The following is a 12,127-nucleotide window of genomic DNA, read 5'->3' as shown; positions in this document are numbered from 1 at the left end:
TGTTACACTCAAAAGGCACATACTATACTGAGTGAAGTAAGCACTGTAACGTTGCAGTCTTTGACATATTTCTTCTCCTCTTTCAGAATATTTTACCAAAATGGCACAGAGGTTACTGCTGAGAGTTGTGATCAATGAATATAATAGCAGGAAGTTAATCCTGAATGAGAGACTGAGTTCTGTTGAAGAGTTGAAAGGGCAGTTAAGGGACAAACTGTCATTGCAGTATGACTTTAAATTACAATATGAAGATATAGACTTCAATAATGCCCTCTGCAATTTCACTGAAATATCAGATTTGCCTGAAAAAGCTACACTGGGAGTCATACCTCTAGTCACTCTCCAGCTAACAGCCCTGCCATCGCCCAACTCCACATTGGACACTGACGTAAGCACAGCTGACACTGAGATCCTGTCGACGTGTGGATCTTCACCATTGATGAGAAGACAATGGCCCAAGTTTTTTGACATACCCAATTTCTCAGTCGATGTTGACTATAGACTGAGACAGGGAAATCTTGCCTGTATGAAGGATGGAACACATGCAGCTCTTCCACGTGATATGAAGCATGACATCCTGGAAAAACTTGCTGAGGCAATGTACAGTTTTAAAGCTTAACCTACAGATAAAGAATAAAGAATTTGCCAGGCTGGTATGGCTGGCTGTGGACCAGGCTCAGAGAGCCTACTATGGCTGGAAGAACAGCCTCAAATTTAAGATGGGCAACTATCGCACAAAGCTTCGAAGAGCTGGATGTGAAGATGTTGCATTCAATGGAGGTAAAAGGGGTAAAAGTAACCCATCTGGAGAGTCTTCAAGCAAGAACATTACACGAGGTGAGGCAAAAAATCTGCCCGATTGACATGAAGAGACAAGTCTTGAAAATGTCAGAAATGTTCTCATTCAAGAAAAGAAGAAAAATAAACAAGATTGCACTCTCATTTCTCGAATAATGGACCAAACCTTTCCGGTACGCAGAAGAGAGATAGTGAAAAATGAGCCTGCTGTCCAGGACATGGTTGACACATGGCTGGCACTTTTCACAGAGCAACAAGTATGCAACATCTTTGCCCCCAATGGTTAAATAGCTCTGAAACTTGATTAGGTGTAATTATATTTAGGTCAATATAATACACTTTATTTAGAACAAGAAGGATGTTATGCTTTTTTTTCTTCTATCCTTGCTGTCTCTAAGTTTGAATTAGTCTGACCCAAAGGCTGTTGTTTCAGGATAGTAAATCTGAGACTAAAGTTTTTAGACTAGATTTCAGTACAGCATCACTCAGTGGACGGCTGTAGTACTCTAGCTAAACCAGTGTTTCACTAAGATATTGCTTGTCAAAAATCACAATTCATCTGCCTCACTTTATGCTTAAAAAAAACCCACAATATTATTTTGTTATGTAAAACTATTATTATCAAGTTTATTTTCTGCAAGATTATTGAATGCAGTGGCTACAGATGTTCTGTTTAAATGTCAATACCACTGTCCAATTCAAAATGTTGTGTTTTTTGAAGAAGTTTAACTCAAATCTAGCACTCTAGTCATCATCCTGTCAGTAAACAAGGTAAGGTACACGGTAAAACATCAAGTGGTCTTTACAATCAACATGAATCCAAGAAATGAGGTTGAAGAATTGTGGTTCCAATTTTACACCGATTTTTTAAAAGATACATTTCACAAAGTGGCAGCTTTATTTTGCCAACAGATTTAGCCATTTAAATTTTTTTTCAATTTTAATTTTTTTTTAAGTGAGCTTTGTTTCTCTCAATTTTGACAAATCCCAATTCATCTGTTTTTCACTTTTTAAAGAAAAAATGTCTTCCCAATTGAGGAATCCCAGTGGCAATTCAAAAAACTTGTTGAATTGAGGCCAGAATGTTACCATATTAGTAGAACTCTTAAATGCATCTTTTTCTCTCGCACAAAAAACTAAAGCTGCACTTTGCCTTTCCCTTTTGTTAGTCATTACAGTTTTTAGTTTGCACAGCTGGTTTTAATCAAAAGGATGTCCTCATACTTTACTGATTGCTCATCTCCCTCTGCAATCTCTCTTTTCTTGCCCCAGGTATTCGCTGAGTTGAATAGAATTGCCAATAAGAATCTTGAAGCACAGTTCTTTGAGACTTTGGACCAGCACACCCCTCGCTTTTTGGAACTCTTCAAGTCGAAAAAAGGAGCCATTGGACAGAAACTAAAAGAGCTGATCCAGGGCACAAACTTGGTGGTAAGTCATTTTGTTTCCTAACTTAGGAACTATGTCAAAGCCCAATTTGGAGCCCCTCAACTACTAAGTGATCATTTCTGTCTCTTTATCAAAGCCACAAGATGTGACTTGCACTGCGCCCCATTGTCCTCAAAGGAATTCCCATTGCAGTGGGTGATAACTCCAGTGATTTCTTCAACACATGCTATGTAAGTACTTTTATCAATGAAGTGGGGTTGTTGCAGTATTTCAAACTTGCAATACTCTAAAAAATGTAACATTCATCAGTTTGAATGCCATAGCACTGTGTTAACAACAATTTCTATATTGATATAAACCTATTTTAAATTAGACCAGCCTTGGCTTTTCAATGCAGTGTCCGTTATTGTGTCAGATTTAATGTGCTGGAGCTTAGCTTGAAAAACAAAGAAAATATTTATTCCCAAATGCTTAAGCTGTTGAATATTCCTAATATTACAACATATATCCATTTCTTTCTGCAGGACACAAGCGATGAGACCCTGGCATCTGTTACGGTTGGTGTTGTGACTGTTGTCAGTAAAGATGATTTTCAGCCCATTTCAACTGCCATTGTCCTTGAGGGACGCATTGTCATGAAGGACATTAAAGGTGACATATCATGCAAAATTGACTTTTTAATGGTTCTTTACCTGAAATATGTTTCCCTGGCATGTCTACAAACCCCCCGAGAATGAAAAAAATCCATTCTGCCCCTGTTTTGATTTCTACACCTTTCTGTAAATGTGTGTGAAACGAGCCGTTTCAGACTTCCGTGTTTTTGTTACGTAACAACAATATCCGGTCTGTCACGGAGTCAGAGCTCGGAGCTTGTTCAGCCCATAGACTGTATAAAATAATACTGAATCCCTCCCCCGTTTTTCATTACCTGCACAAATGTGTGCTAACAAGGAGCTTAGGAGGGAGGCATGCTAGTTGTAGGCTGTCTTAATAAACACAAAGGTTGGTATTACTCCCCACGTCTGCAGATTTGAAGATCTAGTGGATGATTTGTATTTGTCATGGATAAGTGCTAGCGCTAATTAGCATAGCCACATAGCTATATGTTCATAGCTGTAGCTGTAGCTGTAGCTGTGTACCAAGACACACGTCGACATACTGACAAATAAAACAACATGAAACACAGAATCTGTGACCAATCCTTCAGAAAGGTCCTGCTGCCTTTCTGGCAGAGGTCGGTTTTACTCCCCACGTCTGCAGATTTGAAGATCTAGTGGATGATTTTTATTTATCATGGATAAGTGCTAGCGCTAGTTAGCATAGCCACATAGCTACATGTTCGTAGCTGTGTACCAAGACACACGTCTACATACTGATAAATAAAACAACAAGAAACACTAAATCTATGACCAATCGTTCAGAAAGGTCCTGCTGCAGGCGCCTCTCCGTCAGGATCAGATTCTGGATCAGATTCAGAGGGTTGAAGTAACGCGATCTCTGAGCAGCCGTGTATATTCAGCCAACATGTAAACATTAGATCAACGTGCTGGAGAGCCGAGGCACATCCACTTCCGGAGGGGGCGTGGTCAGAGAGAAAACAGAGTGTTCTGATGAGGAATGAAGAAAAGGACTTTTAAGGCAGACCAAAATCTGATTTCAAAGTGTTTTTTTGAGCATAAACTTTAAAGACATGTTTTTGGGACCTCTTAGACCAATATATATTGATGAAAAAAGCGTGATATGTCCCCTTTAAGTACTTGCCTCAAGCGGTTTGCCTTGTGTTTGGTCTCACTTATGCACTACATTTGAACTATCCAAAATGCATGAAAAACACATTTTTTGTGGTTAAAAAAGAATTTTGGACTCTTAACCAGAAAGAGTTACAGTTACAAGGGGAAATGACAAACAGTATGTGTGCTGGACCACTAGTTGACTCATTGTGGCAGTTATTGATTGTTAGTTTGATTTTATGGTCTTAACACCACTTGTGTTGAGTTTTATTTTGTTCTAAACCTTTCAAACACTGTCCAACAGCTGTACCATTCAATATGGGTTGAAACTGTTTGAGAAAATAAATATTTTATGGCAGCTAAATCAATGAAGAAGTGTTCTTTTTTTATTACATTGTTTTCTGTGTGTGTACAGGTACAGCCAATGTTTTGGGGTTTTGCACATTCTTAATAGTTTAATTGTTGCAAAGCAATAAAATGAGTGTATCTACTGGACATTGAGAAAATAGGTACAACAAGTATTTCACACTAAAAGGAGACTATTAAGCTCAAGTACTGCACACTCAGAGTATGACGTGAACCTCAGAATTGAACGCTAAAATTGATTTAATTTAAAATTAGTATTGCAGACTAAAAATAATCTAGTTAGCATCAGAATCAGAATCAGCTTTATTGGCCAGGTATGCTTGAACACACAAGGAATTTGACTTTGGTAAACTGTGCTCTCTTTGAACAAGGTATAAGAATAAGACATACAAATAAAAATAAAATAAAAATAATAACAATAACATCAGCTATAAATACAAAAGAACAACAAATAGGCATGACTAATATGTACAGGCTAAAATAATATGATAAAGTGCAGTGGTGAGTAGCAGAGGTAGTTTTTACATTAAAAAAAATTGTAGTTAAATAATAAAATAAATAGAAACATGGAATTCTGCTTGGAGAATTGTTGCATTGTATATTTACATGTATATTTACAGAGAGTATTTATCTGACAGGTGTGACACTGTTATGGTTTAGTGTTCATCAGAATGACAGCCTGGGGGAAGAAACTGTTCCTATGGTGGGTTGTTTTGGCGCACAGTGATCTTTAGCGCCTGCTGGAGGGGAGGAGTTTGAAGAATTTGTGTCCAGGGTGTGAGGGGTCAGCGGTGATGCTACCTGCCCGCTTCCTGGCCCGGGACCGGTACAAGTCCTGGATGGGGGGCAGGTCGACACCGATGATTTTTTCATGAGTAATAAATGCTCAAAATAATTAAGTTTGTCATTACTGTGCACTCAAAATAAACAAGTTACTTGAACTTGAGCATCAGGAGTAAATACTTAAAATAATTAAGTTTGTCGTTACTGTGCATCCAAAAATAAACAAGTTACTTGAACTCACAAGAATCAAGTTTACTTAACTTGATATTTCTGAGGCAACGAGTTTCCATATTTTTTTTAAGTAAACTCAACTAATTTTATTTTACAGTGTAGATGGTGTGATTTAGAATCACTGTGTCATATTTCATGTAGGTGGTATGATGTAGAAGCACTGTGTCATATAACATGTAGGTGGTATGATGTAGAAGCACTGTGTCATATAACCTGTAGGTGGTGTGATGTAGAAGCACTGTGTCATATAACCTGTAGTTGGTGTGATGTAGAAGCACTGTGTCATATAACATGTAGGTGGTGTGATGTAGAAGCACTGTGTCATATAACCTGTAGGTGGTGTGATGTAGAAGCACTGTGTCATATAACATGTAGGTGGTGTGATGTAGAAGCACTGTGTCATATAACATGTAGGTGGTATGATGTAGAAGCACTGTGTCATACAACCTGTAGGTGGTGTGATGTAGAAGCACTGTGTCATATAACCTGTAGTTGGTGTGATGTAGAAGCACTGTGTCATATAACCTGTAGGTCATATGTGTCAAACTCAAGGCGCGCGGGCCAAGTCAGGCCCGCAGTGGCATTATCTTTGGCCCGCGAAATAATATCAAATTATTTATAGAGCTGGCCCGAAGGTATTTTGCACGCACCACTAAAACTATAAGTCCCACAATGCACTGCATGTCAATTGAGGGCCCGCACGCAATAGCCGTGACCCGACTCCGCTCATCATCAGCCTTATGAAGCTAGTCACCTGCAGTCAACTTTCAGCTATCCCTCTCCCCCCAAAAATGGCTAAACGAAAGGTGGACTTTGAAAACAGGGGGGGGTTCAAGACAGGTGGGAGGCAGAGTATATGCATGTGCACAACAAAGGAACTTCTGGGATTAAGATCAATGAATGGCACAACTACGGGGAAGGATCTCTTTGAAGAGGTATCCAGATGTGTAAATGAAATGAGGCTGCCTTTGGATAAACGTGTGGGACTGACGACGGATGGAGCGCCCGCAAAGTGCAGGCAAAAGAGTGGATTAGTGGGCAGAACTGGGAGAAGATGCGGGAGGAAATCAGCGCAAGTGAGCTGACAGTTCATCACTGCATCACACACCAGGAATCACTGTGTGGCAAAGCCTTGAAAATGGACCATGTGATGAGCACCATAACACGAGCAGTTAACTTCATAATAGCCATATGTTTAAATCAGCGCCAGTTCAAGCCTTTTCTGGAGGAGTTGGGTTCAGAATATGGGGACTCTCCTATCACACAGAGGTGCGATGGCTGAGCCAAGGAAAAGTGCTGTAAAGGTGTTTCGAGTTGCGTGAGGAGATCTGTCAGTTCATGGAGAGCAAAGGGAAAGACACTACAGAGCTCCGCGATACAAAGTTTCTGTGTGAAGTGGCGTTTCTGTGTGACATCACGAGCCATCTCAATGTGCTCAACCTGCAGCTTCAGGGGCGGGGCCGTGTGATCACAGACATGTACGCTGCAGGGAGGGCTTTTAAAACCAAGCTGCGCCTGTGGGACACGCAGATGCTGCAAGAAAACTTGAGCCATTTTCCTTGCTGCCAAACTACCTGTGTGCGAAACTACAGCGGGAGCGAATTGAAGATACGGTGTAGCACGGTATTGTGACTTGGTAATTTTACACCAGTCTCTAGTCCATAAATATATCCCTGTACAATTCCTCGAGGATCCAACAAGGGGAGCGTGCGAGCTCTGCTTCCTCTCAATCCAAAGAGTGAAGACAGCGACATCTGTGTGGTTTCCCCAGTCTATGACTTTCCATTGCTTTTATAAATCAATATTATTTCCCTTTTTTAAAGGGTACAACATACAAGTATATATAACTGTACAACGCTGCACATTTGCATGTCTATTGTTAGCCTGCTTGCTAATAACGATAAGATAAGATAAGATAGTCCTTTACTCGTCCCACAACGGGGAAATTCAAGAAAAAGACAAGATAAGAAGATTAGTGATTGATACAAACCCCCATTTTAATAGTACATTAAAAAGCCCTTTTATCCCAGTCTTCCATACCTAAACCCTGTCCATTCTGTGGATCTGCACTTACAGCTTCCCCTGCTTTTTTTGTGTATGTGGCAAAAACATCAATTTTTTAATGCATGTCCACGAGGAGACGCCTGCCACTAGTGCACATGTTGATGTTGCACATCAGATAAACAGATTTATGATTTTGTGACATAAAATGAATAGAGGGGGCCTTGAAAGGTTCAGATCTTGTTCTTGTATATCCCAAATCACTTATCTCTACTAGCCTGGTTCAGTAACTGGCATGAGAGGTGTGCTGAAATGCCCTGCAAAAAAGTAATTTTATATGAACATAAATTTAAACTCAATAAGAGCATTGAATCATTATGTAATTCCTGTGTGTCTTTTTCTAGCAGGAAACTCAAGCATAGACACACTTTTCAAGTTTAGGGCAGTTAAAGAGAGGGAGAGGAAGACATTCTTTTCAAAGAATCGTCAGAACTCACAGAGTGAACAGATACAGAAACCAGCGAAGGTATGTTGTTTACATTGCATAGGTTGTTCAGATTTAGCTGTCAGTGCAGACCCATGCCTTGTTAAGTGACCGATCAGATTGATTTGTCATTTGTATCAATTTCCATTTTATTTGCTATGTTATTTTTTATTTTGCAGATATATGTTGGAGTTATGAGGTTCAATCAATCAATCAATCAATCTTTATTTGTATAGCGCCAAATCACAACAAATGTTATCTCAAGACGCTTTTACAAACAGAGCAGGTCTAGACCACTCTATGTCAAATTATGAACAGAGACCCAACACCAAGACAGGGTAAGACTCAGTCTGACCCCACCTTAATCCATCATGAGCATTGCACATCACAGTATTTAGCTAGTTACAGCGGCGAGGAAAAACTTCCTTTAACAGGCAGAAACCTCGAGCAGAACCAGACTCATGTTAGACAGCCATCATGCCTCAACTGAGTTGGGTCTGGAAAGACAGATAGAGGGGAGTAAGAGAGAGAAGTGATAGTGATGAGACGAGTAGTTGAAGCTGTTGTCGCTGGAGTCTAGCACGTCCGTATCAGCTGGAGTCCAGATCGTCCGCAGCAGGAGGATATCTACGGCAGCTCAGAAGAATCTACGAGACAAGGGAGCTCAGGGACTCCAGAAAGGTCTATGGTTAGTAACTTTAATGGGACAGGCAGAGTTAAAGTAAGTGATGAAGGGGTTGGGGGGGAAGGGGGTGAGCTAGGATCCCAGTGTCTCAGTGCACCAGTTCCCCCGGCAGTCTAAGTCTATAGCAGCATAACAAAAGCTGGTCCAAGCCTGATCCAGCTCTAACTATAAGCTTTATCAAAAAGGAAAGTTTGAAGCCTACTCTTAAAAGTGGAGAGGGTGTCTGCCTCCCGGATCCTGACTGGTAGATGATTCCAAAGGAGAGGGGCCTGATAACTGAAGGTTCTACCTCTACCTTAGAGATTTTATGTACAACTAGCAAGCCTGCATGTTGGGAGCCAGGGAGAGGTTCCGGTGGCTGGTGGGGAGGCTTTCAGCAGTGTGACTGCCCCCTGGTGGCTGGCTGCAGTATAGGTCAAAAAATCCGTCTCCCCCATTCATTTGAATGGGAGAGCAGTCAAACTTTAAAAAATAAATACACGTCGTACGAATGTTTCTCACATCCGTATGCTGTGGTGATATGTAGTTAGTATTTGAGTGTTTTGTGTTCAAGGCCTCGTTTTCCTGAAAAGTTTCTTTTTCGTTAGTTATTAGAGTTTAAAAAACGGGGTTTTACTTCCGGGTTTCCTTTGATTCACAGCCGCCGTGGAGTGAAACTTCAAAGGACACACAGCGTCTTGTGACGTCACGCTGTAGGGTAGAGCTTATTACAGTGGCTTCCCAGGCTCTGGCTGCACAATGGCGGCGCCCAGGAGTGGGATTTTTTGGCTTCAGAACCGTACAACGGGAAGAGGCGGAGCAACGCTGTCCATTTTTATTTACAGTCTATGGTTGGGAGCGTAGAGTTCTAGAGGGGTAATAGGGCACTATGAGCTCTTTAAGATACGAGGGTGCCTGATTTTTAAGGGCTTTGTAGGTTAAAAGAAGGATTTTAAATTATATTCTACATTTTATTGGGAGCCAGTGAAGAGAAGCTAACACTGGAGAAATGTGCTCTCTCTCCCTAGTTCTAGTCAATACTCGAGCTGCAGCGTTTTGAACTAGCTGAAGAATCTTTAGAGGTTGACAGGTGACTCCCTGAAACCTGTAAGAGGGAAGTCACTCCCTCTTGAAATTCAGCCTCACTGGTCATCAGAGCAGCTACTAGCTGCTGCTGTTAATGAACAAATAGATTTTAACCAGGACATGCAAGATGTTGTCCATGTTTTGTTGTATCCTGATGGCAGAGAAGTGAGAAACATCCCAAGAACAGATGACCCTTTCACTGTCCAGAAGTACAAGGAGGCAATTGGGAAGGCCTACCAGAGAATAACACTCTACATTTGCACTGCAGAGGATTTTGAAACCAGTTGTAAGTGTTCTTTATGTCAAATTACATTTCGTATTACATTCATGGTTTGATTTTCAGAGTTTTTCCACCTATATCTTATCTGTGCAAGATTATTTCTGCCAATTACTCAAAACATTGTAGTAATTTTTGTTTAAATGGCATTTTTGCAAAGGTTATACTGGACAGACTTCTAGTGAAGATGACAGTGTTGCCCATGTGAACTTGCCAACCGGTCAAAGTGATCTCTCCGACACTGGTAAGTTTGTATATCTTAAAGCGATAGTTCAACATTTTAGCAAACTGGCCTATTGCTATAACCCCTAAAGTCACCACATTATGAAATGATGATGTATAATAATTATGTAACATTATGACACATGAAGCAAATAAGCTGCACTATATGGGCTTTGGGTGATTGAACAGGTCGCAATATGTCCTCAAAGGGTTTTGGATTTGTTGGTGTAAAGCATTGGAGTGTGCAGCTGTCCACCTGCGTATGGAGAATAAACAAAGCTTGGGTTGGTCTCTACTCTTTAGCCTTTGGCATATTTATTGAGGCCAGTACAGGAGGTTTCATCGTTAATACCCTGGCATAAAACATAACCGCAGATGTCGTGCCTGCTCTGTTCTTCATTAACATGACAAGGAGCACATAGAGCGTGATGATGTCACATCTGTGCAAACAGGTTAACCGTTAACAAAACAGTAATATACAGTGAGCAAGGGCACCATCTAGTGACAACATTTAACAGTTGGGTTTTGTATTTGATGAGATGAAGGACAGACAGACTCATCCAGTCCACCTCCATTCTGTTCACTAAATGGGTCATATCTCTGCCTCCCGGTCTCAAAACAACAGGCACAGATAGTTAAAGGTGAAGTACAATAGGGAATATGGCCTTTAAGTTAGAAAATTGCATTTAGTCTAATTTTATATATATGTGTTTATATTATGTGTTGTATGCAGGTCTGGGACATTCCAGATAACGTGAGCACCCCAAGAATGAAGAACATTTTGCAGGGGTAAAATTTGCCTTTGTCAAGTGATTTTTTTTTTTGCTTTATAAACAAAAAAAACAAGTAATCAGCAGTGGAGCAGGGAAATTCATGTGTTATTTGTTATTCCCAGACCAGTCAGCTCCCAACAACCAGAATCTCATAAAGTAAGTTTTTGTTAAAGATTATACCAAATAGTAATTCTTAACATATTCACTTAGTCAACCTAAGTCCTTTGTATCCATCCTTTATGACGTGCATTAGTTCTAAGCAGGTAACAATGCTAAGTGATTAACTGATTAACTTAAAACATGTATTATTTTTAACTAGGATGGACAGCAACCAACTGCCCAGGATCAGTTAAAATCTTCGGAGAATCTGAATACCTGCTATAGGTAAGCTGGTGGACAATTGCAACCTTAACATGTTTGGTTAAGGCTGATTTATACTTCTGCGTCGAAACGACGGCGTAACCTACGCCGTAGGTCCGCGTAGCTCCAGTACCTACGCAGAGGCCTACGCACGTAGCTGACGTGCACCTCCTCCAAAATGTAACTACGCGTAGAGCCGACGCGGACCGCAAGCTCTGTGATTGGTCCGCTCGATGGCTTTGTCTTTCCCGCATTCACAGCACTTCCGGGGTCCCGGACATCGGCCACACATCGGCCGTGTATTTCATCTCCTCCTCTCTATTCTTCATGTAATCATGTCTGTATGATAAACAGCAACATGTATCAGCTGTAGATTAACATAACACGCTCTGAATCGATGTGGAAAAGTAAACAGAGATCGTAGCGGGACCGGAAGCAGGCGACCGGCTATCAGAGAGACCGCACTGCCCTCAGGCGTTTCGGCGGAGAATTGCTGCGCGACACGGACACACTGACGCAGAAGTATGAGGGGCTCATGTCCGCGTCAGCCCCTGCTGCGTAGGGCGACGCAGAAGTATAAATCAGCCTTTAGTGTGTGTAAATATGTGTTGAATTAAGAAAATAATACATCGCTAAAAATGGAAGGCATTATGCTAACATTTAGTCTATTTCCTGCAACCTTTTCATATTTTTGATACTGAATTCTTGGAATGTCTAACTGTTTATTGACATTTATTTGTGTTGCTAGATTGCAACATTACAAAACACTTACTAAAGACCAGCCTTTCTACATTTTCAAACAGCTTCCACAACTCACACCTAAGTACAAATAATATTAGAACTCGAACATACACATTTTTTAAATTTCTGGGCAGTGTAAGAATGTTCTATATATTCAGGTATCATTGGCTTGTCATCCTTTTTAAAACAAACAACAAAACAAAACAGTTAACTGTGCATTTT

The 12,127-nt window shown here is 40.6% G+C and overlaps 1 long non-coding RNA gene across 1 annotated transcript; it reads left to right on the top strand.

Annotated features, from left to right (window-relative positions):
* The first annotated feature begins 1,911 nt into the window (after window positions 1–1,911).
* On the top strand, window positions 1,912–2,822 carry LOC117822083. The gene is made up of 3 exons (XR_004633124.1): window positions 1,912–2,229; window positions 2,324–2,417; window positions 2,712–2,822. It is a non-coding gene; the product is annotated as an uncharacterized LOC117822083 (long non-coding RNA).
* The last annotated feature ends 9,305 nt before the right edge of the window (window positions 2,823–12,127 follow it).

Source organism: Notolabrus celidotus, chromosome 11, assembly GCF_009762535.1.
Source record: "Notolabrus celidotus isolate fNotCel1 chromosome 11, fNotCel1.pri, whole genome shotgun sequence".
NCBI lineage: Eukaryota > Metazoa > Chordata > Actinopteri > Labriformes > Labridae > Notolabrus > Notolabrus celidotus.
This window is presented reverse-complemented; position numbering and strand designations above follow the sequence as displayed.